General features: G+C 32.6%; 1 long non-coding RNA gene across 1 annotated transcript; it reads left to right on the forward strand.

Annotated features, from left to right (window-relative positions):
• The first annotated feature begins 9607 nt into the window (after nt 1-9607).
• LOC120150442 lies at nt 9608-11089 on the forward strand. Its single transcript, XR_005518528.1, has 3 exons — nt 9608-9647; nt 10714-10849; nt 10919-11089. It is a non-coding gene; the product is annotated as an uncharacterized LOC120150442 (long non-coding RNA).
• The last annotated feature ends 7091 nt before the right edge of the window (nt 11090-18180 follow it).

Genomic DNA, 18180 nt, shown 5'->3' on the forward strand with positions numbered 1-18180 from the left:
AGAGCAGGCGAAGAATCTGCCAACTGCATTTACCAAAGAAAGACATTGAGTAAATAAGTTACCCAAATTGGACTTCACTTGCATCACGAAAAACCCACTCTCCAGTTTGACTAGAGACTAAACACTATACACTCTGTTGCAGAACAATACTAATTAATTAATAAAGAATCAAATCAGGAAGTAGCAGGGTTTAGTTTTTTGTAGTCTAATAAAAAAAGCACAAAATAAATCATGAATTATTGTGGGAGTGATATTAATCAAGCTTTTGGCATTATTTTTTCTTGGGGAAAGATAGAAAATTTTTAACCCCAAATGTCGGTTGTGCATTGAAAGATGGGGTTCTTGCCCATCTGTTTTGGCGCAACACAGTTTAATATTTGCAATAGACCCCCCCCCCACTCAATTAAATCAAACTAATAAAGTTTGTCACCTTCATCCTCGTCCATTCATCACACAAGCGAAATTATGCTATAGTAATTTACACATATGCCCATTTCTTCCTTTTCAATTCATTTCATTTCATTTCAAGCCTCGCAAATATATTTCCAACATCTGCAATTCTTACTTCGATACACATGGATATACATGTAGTTTAATTATCGTGAAAATAGCAAAATTAAACAGGTGATTATCAATGGTGTTAGCAAAGAAATTAACAAAATTATTAGTAGCTAGAGAAGACTCTGATATATTTTTTTTTTCAGCAAAAGATAATTTTAATAAAATTATTAACAATTAAAGACAATTTTATCAGCTATTAGGTATTTCTCTAAATAATTCTCGTACATCCTTATTTGTTTTTATTGTTATAACAAAAAGGAAGATGGCCACACCCTCGCAGTACCCTACTTGATATTAAAGGGACAACGCACTTCCAATTCACTTTCAAAACTAAACAAAAAAAATGTCGGCAAACGTTCATAAAGCAAGAGAATCGGTAGATTTTAAATTGGTCAAACTGAGTTATTTGGCACAATGAAACTTATGGTACGTGCATACATCACGAATGCATCTGTGTAAATTTGTACTCGGTAAATTGTGAAGTCAGCGGAAGAGAGCAGTAAGGCTAAAGCTTGAAGCCCTGGAGGTGAAAGGGACGTTTCATCCCATTGCAGATGATGAAGTTGGTCATGTCGATATCATCTCAATCTTCCATTATATAATTAATTGCTACTTGGCAAATCTTGCTCACAACCGATGATCAACATTGTTTAACTTCAACCTTCTTCTGCTACGTTTACACCTTCGTCACACTCTGGAACCTCCAAATCAGCTGACTACTCTTCCTGCCAGGATTTCCTCTTACGGTACCATTTATTCTAGTATAAAAAAAAATCGAATTAACAGTGAAACGGAAAGACTAGGAGAATTAATTGATTCTTTTGCTGGTATAAATTCAAATTGTTCCTTTGGACCTCGGTTCTCATTGTTCTAAGACATGATTGGCGAGCAGAAACCCTGCAAATAAACAAGAAAACATGACAACCATAAGTGCAAAGATATGAACTGCTGACAACACCATACCAAAAGCACAGGACAAGAATACTCATTTGCTCTACTTACTTGGCCAATAAATGCACCACTCATGGGATGCATATTTTTCACATAACCTAGGGATCTGCATGAAAACCAAAAACCGTCTACGACTCTCTCATTCCCCGGATGGTAATTTAATTTAGGTTAACTACATGGATCATCACTTATGTTTATATTTTGTCCACTTTTGATCACTGATATAAAAAAAACATAAGATATGACAACTTTCATTTTTATTCAATTAAGATATGGTCACTTTCGTTTTTATTTAATTACGATGTGGTCATCACGGGTTAAATGTGGTTAACAATTAACAGAATATGTGACGTGCTAGTTGGTATAATCACACATTTGGTCATTGTTATTTACATATTCTCTCAATATAGTCATACTTTTAAATAAATTTTAACATAAAATATATATATTTTTAAATGAAAATAAAAATAAAATATTTTAAATTAAGTTAATAATAAAATATATGTAATAAGTTAATATAAAAATATTTTTTAAGTCTATATATATAAAATGTTATGAATTTAAATATTTATACACTAAGGTACAAAATATATATACCATGTTGTCTACTTTAAACCAAGCAATGGTCTTGGCTTAATGGTTGAATACATGTTTAGTTTATTAAGTGATCAAGGTTTGAATCTTTTTTGCCCCAATTTGCTTTCCAATGTTTTCTTTCAACTAGAGAGTGACAATGTCACTCTTTGATTGGTGGAAATAAATATATTAAATTAAAATAAAATTAGTCATCCAATTGAATGGTGACACTGGCATGACATGTGGCATCATTTGATTGGAGGATTAAATTTATTTTATTTTATTAAAAGTATGAATAAATTGAGAGAATAAATAAATAACATGGTCTAAATGTGTGATTATATCAAAATATTTAACTGTTGTTAACATCAGTTAACTCGGAGTGACCATATCTTAATTAAATAAAAACGAAAGAGACCAAAAGTGAACAAAATACAAACATAAGTGATTATTCGTATAATTAACCCTTTAATTTACATTCTATGACTTATGAATTAATTTGATTCGATAAGATCAAATTTAAAAAAAAAATAGGTTCTAATCATATCGAATATTATAAAGTATGATATTGGGTTGGATCAAATTTATAATAAAAATTATTTGATCTAATTTGATCCAAGATAATAATATAATTTTTTTATATATTAAGAGATAATTATTATAATATATATCTCTATAATTTTTCTAATAAATTATTATTTTATTGAATAAAAATAATATTTACATATTTATATAGTGGTAGATCTAAAAACTTTGAAGGTGGACACATACATATATTAATAACACAATTTTTTTAAATATAAAAATACTAATAATATTTTAATTATAATACGAATTCTTACTGAAAAAAGCTAAAAATAAATTTTACAGGTGTTCCCTTCTAGGCTTCATATTGTGATATTATTATATTATCTTTTTTATTGTCTACATTATCAAATATATTTTTCTCAATAAAAGTAATTAAGCAATCATTAAGCCCTTCATCTCCTATACGATTACACGGTCGATTATTTATAAAGTGTATAATAGAGAATGTTCTTTCCATTGTTGAGGTTACAACCGATAAAACCAATGATAACTTTAAAAGTAAATATACACGTGGGTACAATAATATTTTTTCTAGTTACAATCGAATCTCAAATTAATTTTTCAAAAATATATATAGAATTGCATATATCTAATTTTAAAAATCACGGGCATTACTGTAAAAAAGCTCGAAGATCCTTCATCTGATCGAGATGATCTCGGGTATCCTTGCCCACTCGCCGTTGTCGTGTTTTTTACTGTACAGATTCACGGCTAGAGGTGTTGTTCACAGAAAAATCTAAAAAAAAGAAGGTTTGACCTTTCAATCCTTTGCTCATTTCCTTCAAATTTATCATTTTTCTTAGTTTCTAATGCTAATGTTAATTCCTTTTATTTTTGTAAATTTTTTGTCTCCAAAATTCAAACCATCGACTTTAGTTCAATAATTTTCTGTAAGATGTTTTTGTCGTGGGTGAGTTGGTGATTGAGTTCCAATTGAACAGTGAAAATGAGAGATGAGCATAGGTCTGGGTGGATTGGGGGTGACTTTACCCGATTTGGAATATATTTTTTCAAATTAATCTAGTTGGAAATAAACTTTTCGGGTAACTCGGTAGAAAAAATATATTGGGTTTGGGATGTAAAGAGGATTTGTGTCTCCACAATCTAGATTTTAAGTTTTAATTTTATGCGGGTACGGTGAATGAATTTTGAACCTGAAAAAAATAGTTTATAATAATATTTGGTGGTCTTAAAATAATTCAGGGTGAACACAAAATAATTCAGGTAAGCATAAATTAATTTTAGGGTGTGTACATATTTAAAAATATATATCTAATGAATTAAATTTAAAATTCAAGATGGACATATATATATATATACAGCGACTCATATATGCATCTGCTACTGTATTTATATGAAGTGAGGTCAAATTAAATAAGAAATTTATCTTAAAATTTAAATAACATTTAGAATCATATGAGGTCCTTAAATTAAATCAAATTCGAATAAAGGAAATATACTTTGAAATTAAATTAGATTGACCAAAAACTTAACGTCAACTCGTCTCTAGTTGTCGTTTATACCTTTTCCCTCCTCAACACGGCGTATTATATTCATGACAAAACGATCAGCCTCCGTAAATATTCATGGACAAAGTGTGGGCTTCATTCAGCTGATGACAAATAGAAGCAACCCAAAGAAATATATATGTGGGTCTACTTAAGATGGGTCGCAATACTGAACTGAACTTTGGTAAGAGGAAAGTGTGGGATGATTTCTTCTGCACTACGTAATTACATGTATTAGCATTAAGCTATCTTGGTTTGAGGCATTGACCAAAATGTTGTTTTTATTCGATTTTTAATATATAAGGTAGGACACCAACAACCAGTTGGTCTAGTGGGATGAGATACTATGTCCTTTAAGCAAGGTTAAGGGTTAGAATCCTGACGTTTGCGAATGGAGCAAACTGGGTCGGTAGAGTCGCTCTCGCCTTTGCAGTACCCGATCTGGATTAGTCAATTAATAGATCGGATATCAGTCATTAATTAAAATATATATATATATAAAGTAGGACAATTAAAATATTTAATGTAACCGACCCACTATCACATGTCAAGTGCCCACATGGTTACCACCTGTCTAATACTAAAATTAGTACCCTTCGTGTACAATGAAATGGGACATGAATATTATATGCTCCCTTCATTCTAATGAGAATTTCCAAACTTTGTAGTTTTATAGAGAGAATATTATACGCTTAACCTGTACTCTCTATACTATGATCTAGATTCTGTTTGATAGGAAGATAAAAAAAATATTAATCATGTAATTAATATTTATGACCATTTTTATATTTTGAAGTTTAATTATTATATTAAAAAATTATTGTCTCGTTTTTTCATCCTATATGCACTACAACAAAAGTGCTCAATATTTTGAAATATAGCGGTGTTTTTAAAAATGCTGCAATAGAGTGGTAATTTAGCGGCTTTAATGGCACAAACGCCGGTATAGAGTTATTTTTAGTGGCGTTTTATAAAAAAATGCCGCAAAAGATTAGCCATTTATGGGCGTTTTTATACAAACGCCGCTATTGAGTATTAATAGAGCGGCGTGTTTTGATAAACGCCGCAATATGGTTATTTTTAGTAGCATTTTATGTACAAACGCTGCAATATAGTGGACATATAGTGTTGTTTTAACAACAAACGCCGCAATAGAGAAGAAAGTTTGCGGCGTTTTCCCTAAAACGATGCAATATAACGGTAATGTAGCGATGTTTATACCTCAAACGCCGCAATAATTAATACTTTCGCGTCATTTTTAGACAAACGTCACAATAGTGTTAATCAATAATGGCATTTTTTTATAAACACCGCAAAATGTTAAATATACGGTCCTTATTTTTCTCCTACCTAAACCCTAAAATCATTTCAACTCTTCTTCTCTCAAACATTCTTCTCTGGTACAACAACAAGCTGAGCACGATTCCAAGCGACGTTGTCTTTTGAATGTCCTGGCGACCAAATCGACTATCTGATCGACGAACTATAACACAATTGCAAGGTTTAATCCCTCTTATTATTAATGATATTTTTCATTTTTGTTTTTGTGGGTATTCTGAAAATGGGGAAACCCTTAAAGCTAACGTATTGGAGAAAAAAAGGAGCAGGTGTTGCCTTGAGTAAGAGAAATTATCATAGGAATATCTACGTGGCGTCTTTGCTCTGACGATGGATCAAATTATCGGTGGGAGGCTATCGGTCCGGTCTCACCGTCGAAACTCGATGATGACCCGAAAGGAAATTCTATTGCTCCATACCCTTCCATGGCTGATCTCCTACTTGAAGGTAATAATCTATAAATCTTTAAGCCGCTATATACTATTTTTCTATGGTCACTAAAATTTCATAAATCGTACGCATGTAGGATCTTCGAAGCTTATTGAGAACGATGATAGGAGTGATTCACTGTTTCCCAACACACCTTCAATCAAGTTGATTCATATCAATGTTTCAGGGTGGAAGTTCGTTATCTGTTTCAAGTGAAGCACTGAAGCGCGCAAGAGTCTTCTTGGTGAACCGGAGGTAGGGGATTTATTTGGTGAAACAATTTCTCCATAGAGTTTACAGGAAAAACTTAACGATGCGACGTCAAACAAGGAAAACAACTTTCCTACGTCCTTTCCCCACGAAGGAGCAGAACTAAATATATTATAGTGAACAATATGATGAAGACTGTTTATGCATAACTTTAATGTTTCTAAATTTTAATGTATTTTGTTGTTAAGTATATTTATGCATAATTTATGGCTTAATTGAAATATATGGATGTTGGTAATTAGGTTAAACTACAAGATAGTAAATTTATGTTATGTAGAGCATAAATTAAATATTTAAAAAATATTAATCTTATATAAATCAATATATTTAGCAGCGTTTGTATCAAGAAACGCCGCTATAGGTTCATCTATAGTTCGTATATAGCGGCGTTTTTTAATAAACATCGTAATAGAATAATACTTTCGCGGCATTTTTTGTAAAAAGCGCTGCAATAGGGTTCACATAAAGCATCATTTTGGTAACAAACGTCGTAAATAATTCGTAATTTAGTGTCATTTTGTCAAAAAACGCATTAAATGTTTTTTATTTAAACGCCATTAACTTTAGACATATAGCGGCGTGTTTTAATAAACGCCGCAATATATTAGTACTACAACGGCGTTTTGACAAAAATGGCGCAAGAGGGTTAACATATAGCGATGTTTTGGTAACAAATGGCACAAATAATTCGTACTTTAGTGGCGTTTTGTCAAAAAATGCCGCAAATGTTTTGTATTTGAACGCCATTAACTTTAGACATATAACGGCGTTTTTTAATAAACGCCGCAACAGATTAGTACTACAGTGGCGTTTTGACAAAAACGCCACAAGAGGGTTAACATATAGCGACATATTGGTAACAAACGCCGCAAATTATTAAAATCATTAGTGGTGTTTTGACAAAAAAATGTCGCAGATGTTTTTTTATTTAAACATCATAAATTTAGACATATAGGGGCGTTTTTTAATAAACGCCGCAATAAATTAGTACTTTAGCAGCGTTTTGACAAAAATGCCGCAATATGGTTCACGTATAGCGGCGTTTTAGTAACAAACGACGTAATATGGTTCACATATAGCTGTGTTTTAGTAACAAACGTCGTAAATTATTCGTACATTAGTGGTGTTTTGGCAAAAAACGCCGCAGATTTTTTAACATTAGTTGCGTTTATAATTAGAAACGCTGCAATTGGTTACCCTTCAGTGGCGTTTGTATTGTTAAACGCCGTAATGTCCGTTTTAATTCAACATTCGCCCTAGCCATTTTTCCATCACGATTTTCCTTTCCCTCCCGCCAATTACAGTATCCATAGATTAATTCACTGCTCTCCTTCACTGCGCCTAGCATCCTTCTCCTCCAACGTCGTCGCTTCCAACAATCTTCGGTCGACAACTAAAATCCCAAATCCAAACTCGTCATTTTCATTGAAAAAATTGATGGTTATCTAAGCTGAACGTTAACATGATGGCTGAAATATGATAGTCGTTTGAGATTTTAGGATTATATTTTATCATATCACAATCAATAGGTTAACATTCAATTGAGAATACCGTCAATTTTTTGACAGAAAAGAACGAGATTAAAATAAAATGAATAGTCGGGTGACCATTTTGTAACTTTTAATAGTCGAGAGACTTAATAAAGTAACCCTCTATAATCAGAAGATCATTTTATAACTTTTAATAGTCATAAAACTTAATAAAACATTACCCTATAATCGGTGATCATTTGGGTACTTAACCCTAACTTTTAATCCAAAAAAAAACAACGGTAACTGAAACGGTGCCGTTTGGAGACCACCGCTCCAATATGTCAACTGCTAATCAAGAAATAAATAAAGAAAATATAATATATAAAAAATTGAAATTGTTGAAATTCTAACCTCACCCCAAATTAGACCAAAATCAAAACGGTGTCTCTCTTCTTCTTCTTCTCTCTTCAACGACCAAACCCTAAGACACCTCTTTTGTTTCTCTTTAATTCTCTTGGCGATGATTTAGCTTGAGGTTTCTCTTCAGACCCGATCCACCTCTGGTGAGTTCCCCTTTTTTTTTTTACACATCTGATATTTGCGACTTGATTGTATGAGTTTTAGAACGAAAAGAGAGTTTTTCAATTTCTAAAATGCGATTCCTGGAATTCACTTATCGTGTTTGAGTTATCGGTGATACCAGACCTTAGAAACTAAAAGTGCCTTTTATATCTCTCAAGTTCTACTTTTGTTGTTCCATGTAGGCACAGTGATGTTAAAGTAGCAGCAAAATGCGGAAAAGGTTTTTCCGCTGCTGAAGATGACATGTCAGATGTGTATCCCTTGCAGTTAAGACTTATTATTCCACGGGAAACGAATTCATTGGGAGTAAAAATTAGCAAAAAAGGTAAGTTCATCTAATCAACCAATTATTCCTCTTTTGGTCTTAGAAAGTGCATCATACTAGTCTGGCAATATATATTATAATGTCTAATTTGCCAGAATAGAAAGCCTTTGACATTCCCACATTCTCTTGTGTATTTATTTTCTAATTATTAACATTTCTAACAATTAATATGATTATTTTAAAATCGAAAAAGAGCGTGGTAGCTTATAGGAAAGGTGCATGTTCATGTATCATTCTGAAAGGCTTTACATAAAAGCATAGTTCCAGAAGTAATTAGTCATATTGAACCATTGTTATTTTTATCATCTATCCATTACCTGGATTACATGCGGAATTCTGATTTGAGTCCTTTGTTGTTGTCAAATGACTCAGTGATTGACATATGAATGAACTGCATGTAGATGGAATGCACAATTCATAAGAATTTGCTTACGTCTTAGGACTTTAAATGTTGTCACAATTAAAGCAATAATATAATCATGATATGGTTTGTAGATTTCTCCCCTGTACTGCACTCACATGATGCGTCGCTTATTAATTTCTTAATTGGTTCAATTTCTCAAGATTTTGTATTTCTGAACCGCATGCCTTGATTCTTTGTGCTTACATTAAGTTTCACTCTTTACAAGACAATACAACAGAACTTTTCAGAAGAGCTTGCAAAATCTTTAGTATAGATTCTGAGCAGGTAACTTTTCATATCATTACTGAAGTTTTTTATATGTACTGTTTTGTGTATAGGTTCTTGGGCAAGTTTAAGTCTTATTGTCGTAATAAGCGTTATCCAGAAAGATCAATTGCTGAAGGGTATTTGGCAGATGAATGTATGACATTTTGCTCTAGATATTTGGAAGATGTTGAAACAAGATGGAATAGACCAAATCGAAATGATGTGTTAAGTACGGATGACTTACCTCAACATTATTTGTTTGGAAGATATGGTCAACCATTAGGGAAAGTTGAAATTGCACACTTAGATGACACGTCTTGGGTTCAAGCACACCGATATGTTTTTTTCCATCATGATTCAATAGATCCCTTTCGCACGTAAGCCTTTCAGACCCAAGCTATATGAAATCTCTTAATATTTTATATATATATCAATTTTTAACTACATAATATACTTTATAGTGAGTTTAAAGAAGTCTTGAGATCTCGTGCATGCTCCCGAAGATTAAATCATCGAGAGCTACATAAGTTATTCACATAAACTTTTCATGAATGGTTAGGCCAGACGGTAAACAACTAAATATTACGGAATACTTATAAATAATATATGCATTGCTCTTTATATCAACATCAATGCAAATTAATTCATCATTTATGTGTAATAGGTTTGGAGTGGGAGAGAAGTTAGTGAAGATGTTAAATGACTTTTTCAAGGTCCGAATAGAATAGATAAAAGATATAATGCCTTCCTCATTAATGGGTTCAGGTTCCACATGAAATCTCGTGAAAGATTAAGGAGGACACAAAATTGTGGACTCGTAGTTACTTCGTCAACTACAAGTTATGCTACTGTCAGGGACAATAATCTGCAGGAGGGAGAGGTCGATTATTATGGAAATCTTACGGACATTATTGAGTTAGATTATTATGGAAAACGAAAGGTTGTGTTGTTTCGGTGTGACTGGGTTGATGTAAATAGATGCATAAAAAGAGATAAATTCGAGTTTACAATGGTAAATTTCTCTCGATTAATTTATACGGGTCAGCGTTTGATGGATGAATCATATGTATTTTCTTCTCAAGTGAAACAAGTATTTTATTGTCACGATCCAATGGATGACGATTGGTATGTTGTGTTCCGAAATACTCCTAGAGATATGATAGACATCGGAGATGGAAGTAGAGATGAAATTGAAACAATATCAGAATGTTTACCTCTACTACCACAAAACTTAGATGAAATTATCATAAATACAACACAATTTCAATGGGTTCGAGAGGACGTTGATGAAGATATTTATGACAACTGACATTACATAAGAATGTCGTACGAGTTTATTTCTTCATTTATTTATTTATAATGTTATAACCTTTAACAAGGTTTCTCTTCCAATATATTAATTAATTAATTAGTTTTTTTATTACACATGTTTGTTTATTACAGATATCATGCCGATGAGAAAAATAACTGATTTACGGGTTTTTCAAGCTTCTGAGGACCATGAAGAAAGAAATAATAAGGAATGCACTTGAGTCTTCCGAAGTTCTTGAAATTGTTGAAGAAGAAGTAGAAATGCAAGGTAGTCTTTGAAAATTTATTTACTATTTTGTTCATTTTCAAAACTGACATTTAATAATTTCTTATATAGTTGAAAATGCTGGAACGCGCAAGACTTGAGGACGTACAACTTTGAAAGAATTATATCAACTTCCTCATGAGCATCGTGTTAAAGTTTTAAGAAACGATGCCGGTCAACCTATTGGCCCAGAAGCACGTCTTCTAGCAGGTTACGTAGGCATAGTTGGACGTAATGCGAATCTGTTACCGATCAATTATGAGTCATGGCGTGAAATGCCTAATAGTAACAAAAATCAGGCTTTGGATTTTGTTAAGGTAATAATGTCATTATTAGTATATATTCTATAGAAATTCAATACTAACGTATACTTACGGTGCACACTTATTTGTTGTATAGGAGAAATTTTCTTTACATGTCTCTGACAATTATGTAAAGCAAGCGTTAGGGAAGAGATGAAGGGACCATAAGAGCTTCTTAAAGAAGAAATACTTCAAGAATGATCTCAGCCTTGAAGAGAAGCTGCAAACAGTCCCACCTGGAATGCTCAGGTACCAATAGGAAGATGCAGTCAGATTTTGGAATTCACAAAAAGAACAGGTATGATGTATTTTTCAGAAATAATTGTAACGAATTATAAATCATCATTAAAAGTGGTTGTTTGACATTGTAGGACCGATAGCATGTTGGTGTTGCTAGTAGGCAACATCAAAAGTTTACGCACACGACTGGATTAAAGAGTTTTGCTTGTATAGCTAATGAGGAGGTATTATAGATTATTGACATTGTTTTTTGTATTCCATGTACATAGTAACTCATAGTAATTATATTATGATATATTGTAAGAAAATACATCCGGTTCTAAAGTTGGACGAATCCAACTATTCGACATGACATACGAAAAATGATGGAACTCCTATGAGTGCTGAAGCTTCAGAAATTATGGTACGGTTATTGGGTACATGTTTTAAATTGATCTGACTTTATTTATATTTGTACAATGACATTTTTTATTTTAATTAATTATTCACCTTATTATTAGAAAAAATTGAAGGAGAAAAGGGCGGAATATCATGTTACTGGTTCGAGTCACAGTCTTCATAATGATGATGACATTGAAAATTGAGCTATTAATGACATTTTGGGTCCTGAAAGATATGGTCGGGTGTGTTGTCAATGATCATTTGTTACTTCCACCAAATATTTTGGATCCAGTTCATCACAGTAAATGTCATCACAGTCTCAATCTTCTCAATTAGAAGTTAGTTGTTTAAAATAACTGTTGGCTGAGATGGATCAACAAATGGCTAACATGAAAGCGGAAAATGAAGCAATGGAAGTAACGACAACACAAAGAGAAGCAACATATCAGTAGAGATGTGAAGAATTTGAAAAACAAATCAATGATATGATGAATATGATACAGAAAACTTAACCTCAAAATCCATCATCATAGTCTCATTTATGTTATCATTATGTTATTGTTACTGAATAACTGAACTTATATTATGTTAATGAAAACTTTTATTTATTATATTGGATTTGATGTTTCTTGTTATGGGTATAGAGTTTGATGTTATTGCCGTTATATTTGTTGGATAATGGAACAGGTTGAAAAAATAGATTTGGGGTAATAGATAATAATTTTTTAACTGGTTAAATTCTGTATTATTTAACGGCGTTTGTTACAAAAAATGATGCAATATATCATACATTTAGCGGCGTTTGTATCAAAAAAATGTCGTAAAATATTAACACTTATAGTGGCGTTTTTTGTTACAAACGCCGTTATATACCAACTTTTATCGGTGTCTGTATACTAAAACACTGCTATATACCAGACCATCATCGGCATTTGTATCCTAAAAACGTCGCTATATACCAGATCTTTATCTGCGTTTTATCCTAAAATCGCTGCTATATACCAAATTTTTAGCGGCATTTGTACAATAAAAACGCCGCTAAATGTCAAAACCTATTGCTGCGTTTGTAAGACAAACGCCGCTAAAGATCAGAACTTGTTGCGGAGTTTGTCGAACAACCGCCGCTATATATCGTTACATATTGTGGCGTTTTTGGTTCACAAACGTCGCAAACTTTAGCAACGACATTTTTTGCGGCGTTTGTCATAACGTCGCACGTGCTTTTTGTGACGCTTAAAAACGTCGCTATAGGTCAAAACAAACGCCGCAAAAAGCCAGTTCTGCTGTAGTGATGCCAAACATAATAACATACTTTTAGAGAGAAAAAAACCTTACTCGAAGACCATATAGAGGTGATAATAGATAATATAAATTCAGACATTTATAAATATTTGATTTGTTTCTTTTAATTTGAATCATGTTCAAATTTACATTCTTATAGAGTTCGCAATGTGTTCAAAAGATGAGAATATTAAACTTTGAATGTTTATTATTTAGGGATTTTTTAGGAAACAAAAAGTTTGGATTGAACCTAATTTTATTTTAGAATATGGTTATACTCGAGTCAAATTGAATAACAAGTAAAAGAATAAATTATATTTAAATTATATTCAACTTAAATAAAATTTAGAACCGACTAGATACATGTCCACCCTCACTATTATCCAGAGAAACGATAGAAAAACTTTGTTAGTGTTTCCTCCATGTATATAGGTATAGTAAAAGCAGCCCACTGTTTTGGCCTCTAAGATTTGTTGTATTAAGTGTATCTCAAGTAATTAAATCATTAATCTTAACCAAAAAGAAAAATCACATGCTACGGGTGCAATAATTAGTAACACACCAACCTAATTAATTTGGTTCAAGGAAACCTGTTTAAGTTCTTTGTCATTTTTAAGAATTAATGCCTTGTTTTCTTCATTAATTAAGAGTTGTTTCATATGGAAAGGGGAAGGTATCTTTTAATGCAAAAGATTCGAAAAAGACGCAAACGTCTATATACTCCCATAGCTCTCCCACCTATATTTCTCCATTATATATTTCTAAATTGATATTTTTACAATTAAATATCACCCAAAAAAACTATTTCTTTGGCTTGCATTATAGAGAGGAGGGGCAGCCTCGTTTAAAGAAAGAGATGGTTCCATTAATGTTTCTGCTTGCTTTGGTCATCACTCGTCAATGCAAACCTTGACCCTTTTTGCAAAGGCCTTTTGTTTTATAACATGGTAAAGACACTGATAAGGACATGCGACTTATTTGTGACGTCGAAGCGTTAGGGTTAGGGCCATAGTAGGCAAGGAAACCCGGAGTGGTGCTGGCCACTCAACCCATTTTTATAAACCCCAAAAGCAAAGAATTCGGGGGGAGGAGGAAAATTATGTTCTTACTCATTGTACTCTTTAAATGTTTGAAGTTTAGTTCCTACATATTTTTATTTAAAAATTAAAACTCTTTTGATAACACCCAGAGTCGTCTCCGATATTTTTGGAGCCTTAAGCGAAAACTTAAAAATAGGTCATATAAAATAAAAGTATATTCTATTACTTTGAATAATCAATTTATTATTATATGAATAAATTATAGAAAATGATTAAATTTTGTCCAACACGTTTGTAGACAACCCATTTCATCCAATTATATATGCGTTACATTTATAATATTTATGTACATATATTATAACAAGCATATATTACATATCATTTATTCTATTATTTTACATGTTGCAGGCCCACAACTAGTACAAGAGTTCTGCAGCCCGTTGTGTAAAGAACAAGTGGCCCAGCAGCACACACGAACCGGTCAACCAGCTGCAACCCGCGTGAACCGGTCCAAGCCCTCAACTACCCAACAACTCCCACTATTTCCACTAAACCACTACCCCACCACTAAAGAACTTGCTGGCCACTACTCCCACTTTCATCACTTTTTAAACCTCTTTAATTCTCAAAATAAAAGCAAGGCTCAGTATCATCGTAAGGGGAACAAAAATCAGAAAATGAGGGGAAAATGATCAATCTCGGCTGAAATAAACTCCCATTCCTATTCTCTAAAAAAAATCCACTTTGATACACAGAGAGAGGAAGTTACGACAACAGCTCTTGGTTCTTACATGGCAAACATCAAGCCTTGTTTTTCTTCTTCTCGTGAAATGCTTGTTTCGAGTATGGTGAACATCAGAACTGAGCACAAAGAAGCATCTTGGACAAGGCTTGTGAGCTTCTCTAACATCTCCTTAGCGCCATGTGAGCTTCTCTAACATCTCCTCAGCGCCATCGCCTCAACTTGAAACGCCAAAGTAATTCTCCTACTTTCTCCACTTCTTACAACCACCCATTATAAGACCATTTTCACGTCTAATACCAACATCTGCCCATGCATGTTGCTATGCATGTGAATAACGAGCATCAAAATTGTCCTTCACGAATGAGGAGGGCGAAGCTTGCCACCACACAGGATGAATTACCAAGGGGGACCTGATTCTAACGTTAGCAGCAGTGAAGTCTCTGCACTGAAATCGAATTAAGGTTGGGCGTTTTGACTCCGGTTCTTTACGCTGTCGATCCTGTGCTCCATACCCTGACTTACGAGTACGTGGAAGGGCCTTTCGTCAAAGATGTTTTCCTCGGATTCGGGTCAAACGGCGTTGTTCAAGAATGTTTAGCCCATATAGCCACCCAAATTGGCGACGCAATAGGCAAACTCCACGACTGTGGACTTGTTCACGGTGACCTCACCATGTCAAACATGTTAATCAGAGATGGAACTAATAAGCTCGTCCTTATCGACTTCGGTCTTAGCTTTACATCAACGCTCCCAGAAGACAAAGCAGTCGACTTGTACGTGCTGGAGCGAGCTTTGATTTCAATGCATTCTTCGTGTGGGAACGTGGAAACCAAATAAGCACAATGGTTTTGAACTTTGGGTAAAATCATCATATGGTCCTTCATCTATTATGGACTTTTTTTTTATTTCATTTATTTCATTACTTTTGTTTTATTTTATTACTTTTAACTTTCCCTTTTGATTTATTTAATATTTAATATTTTTTTATTATTATTTTTCATTTATTTAATTATTATTTCTTAACTAAAATTTTTGTTTTTTTAATGGAATTTTAATTAATCAAAGGTAATTAATTTAGATTGAATTTTTAAATTTAAATTTTATTTTTATTTTTCGTAATTAAAGACAACCGACAAATTAATTGGTACCGAAAGGGCGGTTCAAGGGTGCTAATCCTTCCTTGACCGTAACCGACTCCCGAATCCGACACATTTCTGGTACAACGCAGATCAGGTAAGAAATAAGGTATTTGATCAACCCATTTGCTTTAAAATAAATGATCGGTGGCGACTCCATTTCGTTTAATCCAAGTCGAAGCCCAATTCCGAGCCCACTCGAAAGATGGCGACGACAACGTTATTTTGATTGTTTTGTTAAGAAAACACCTTAAATATAAGTAAGAGAGAATAAAAAAATTGAATGTGAATATGATATGGAGCTTGATTTTGAACAATAAATAAAAAATGAAGACTAGTATATTAGTTTATTGTTAGATTAAGATGGAAGAAGACTAATAGTTGAATGAATTCATGAGAGAGAGATAGAGAAAGTGAGAATAATTTTATATAATTGTATAGAATTGGAAAAAAAAAATAGGAGCCCTCCGTTATAAAAGTAGAAAGTGAGGCCATTTTATAAAATTAAAAAAATCAAGGGCCCTCAATCCTAAAAGTAGAGAGTAAAGATTATTTTATAAACTTGAAAAATAGAAGTCCTTAATAACTAAGGTAGAAATTGAAGAAAATTTTATAAAATTGAAAACAAAAATAGACATCCTTAAAAACATTAAAATAGAAAGTGAGGCCCTAAACCAATGATAGAACTTAGTGATAGAGTTTGTGAGGGTCAACTTAAAACCTTAAAAACGTCAGAGGTTTAAATTAAGATTTTTCAAAATTTTGAAGGGTTTAGTTTATAGTTTTTCAAAAAATAGGGTCTAACTAATTTTTTTAAAATTTGAGAGACTTAATGAGAATTTCTAAAAATATTAGGAGGATATTTAATTAAAAACATTAAAAAAAAATTAAAATTTAATCCAAATTTATAAAAAAAAAGTTGGGGACATTAAATATTTTGAAAATTTTATTGGTCTAAATTTATAAATTTTGAGGATGACAAGCCCCTCTAGACCAGCTTATGTTCCGCCATTTCCCTCAGCTATGGCTCAAAGTGATCTCTTATAACGGACTCTAACACTATTTGTATAATCTTCTAAACTAAATCATATGAAATTTAAATGAAAATTATTCTTGTGACCAATTTCAAATTATATAGATAAAACCATATAAGTGAAAAAAATTGGCATCTATGAATATTAATATAAAAGGAAAATAAGATTTTAGTGAAGAAAAACATTATTTTCACTTTCCATATTTTTATAGAAATAAATTTATTTTCAGAGTTGACTTTTCATGCATGTAATATTTGCCATGAGTAAATTAACAATATATATATATATATATATATATAACGTGCAAAGAGTTTGGGTCTTAGGGCATATTAGACCTCCATTATTTATTTTCATCACTTTGATTTGACATGAAGATTAGCTGAGTGTTTTTTCATGCAGTTTATTCGCTGTTTACGTGCTTAATGTTAATAGACACAATGATGAGAAAGAGGTGAGAGAAAACAAGTTGAAGAAATTAACAAAATGGAACAATCACGATTATTGACTTGTTAATACGTGTTCGTTATTTAAACTTGTTAACAATTTACATGTTTATTATTGGACTAATGTTTTGCAGAATTGCAGTCAATATACTGTAAATGTCATGGTTGCTCAGTGATCAGTAAATAATATTTTTAGTTTTCAATGTTTGTAAATGACAAAAAATGATATATCTTAATGAACCCAGTAGCTAAATAATATTCTTTGAAATCAGTTGATAAAAGCATAATCTTACTAATGATATAATCACTGTTAGTGTAGTTTCTTCTTTCGAGAATTGAGAAAGCGATGAGATGAATGTTTTGTAACACGAGTAGAAAAGATGGGGAAAGTCCAAGGCATAGGCAACAGCAAAAAATTTGTCTGCCAAATGAAATCTAAAGGTAGATCCGAACGGGTAACATCCGGTATTTGTGGGTTTGGATTTCATTCCAGCATGCATATTTATTTGGTTTTTTTATATGGATTTTCTGTGGTTGCACGGATTTATAATTTACCAGTATCTCTCCTCCTCTTCATTTTGTCCTCGTCTGCTCCCATTCTAAGTAGGATGGGTATAGTACTCGAACCCGACCCGATTAGGTTAGATTTTTTTTAAAAAAATTGGATTCGGGCCGGGTTGAGTTTTTTTAAGTTGATGTTTGGTGTCGGAACCGTCTTTCGGTTGGGCCCGG

The sequence above is a fragment of the Hibiscus syriacus genome, unplaced genomic scaffold (assembly GCF_006381635.1).
Source record: "Hibiscus syriacus cultivar Baekdansim isolate YM2019G1 unplaced genomic scaffold, ASM638163v2 tig00002793_pilon, whole genome shotgun sequence".
NCBI classification, from domain to species: Eukaryota; Viridiplantae; Streptophyta; class Magnoliopsida; order Malvales; family Malvaceae; genus Hibiscus; species Hibiscus syriacus.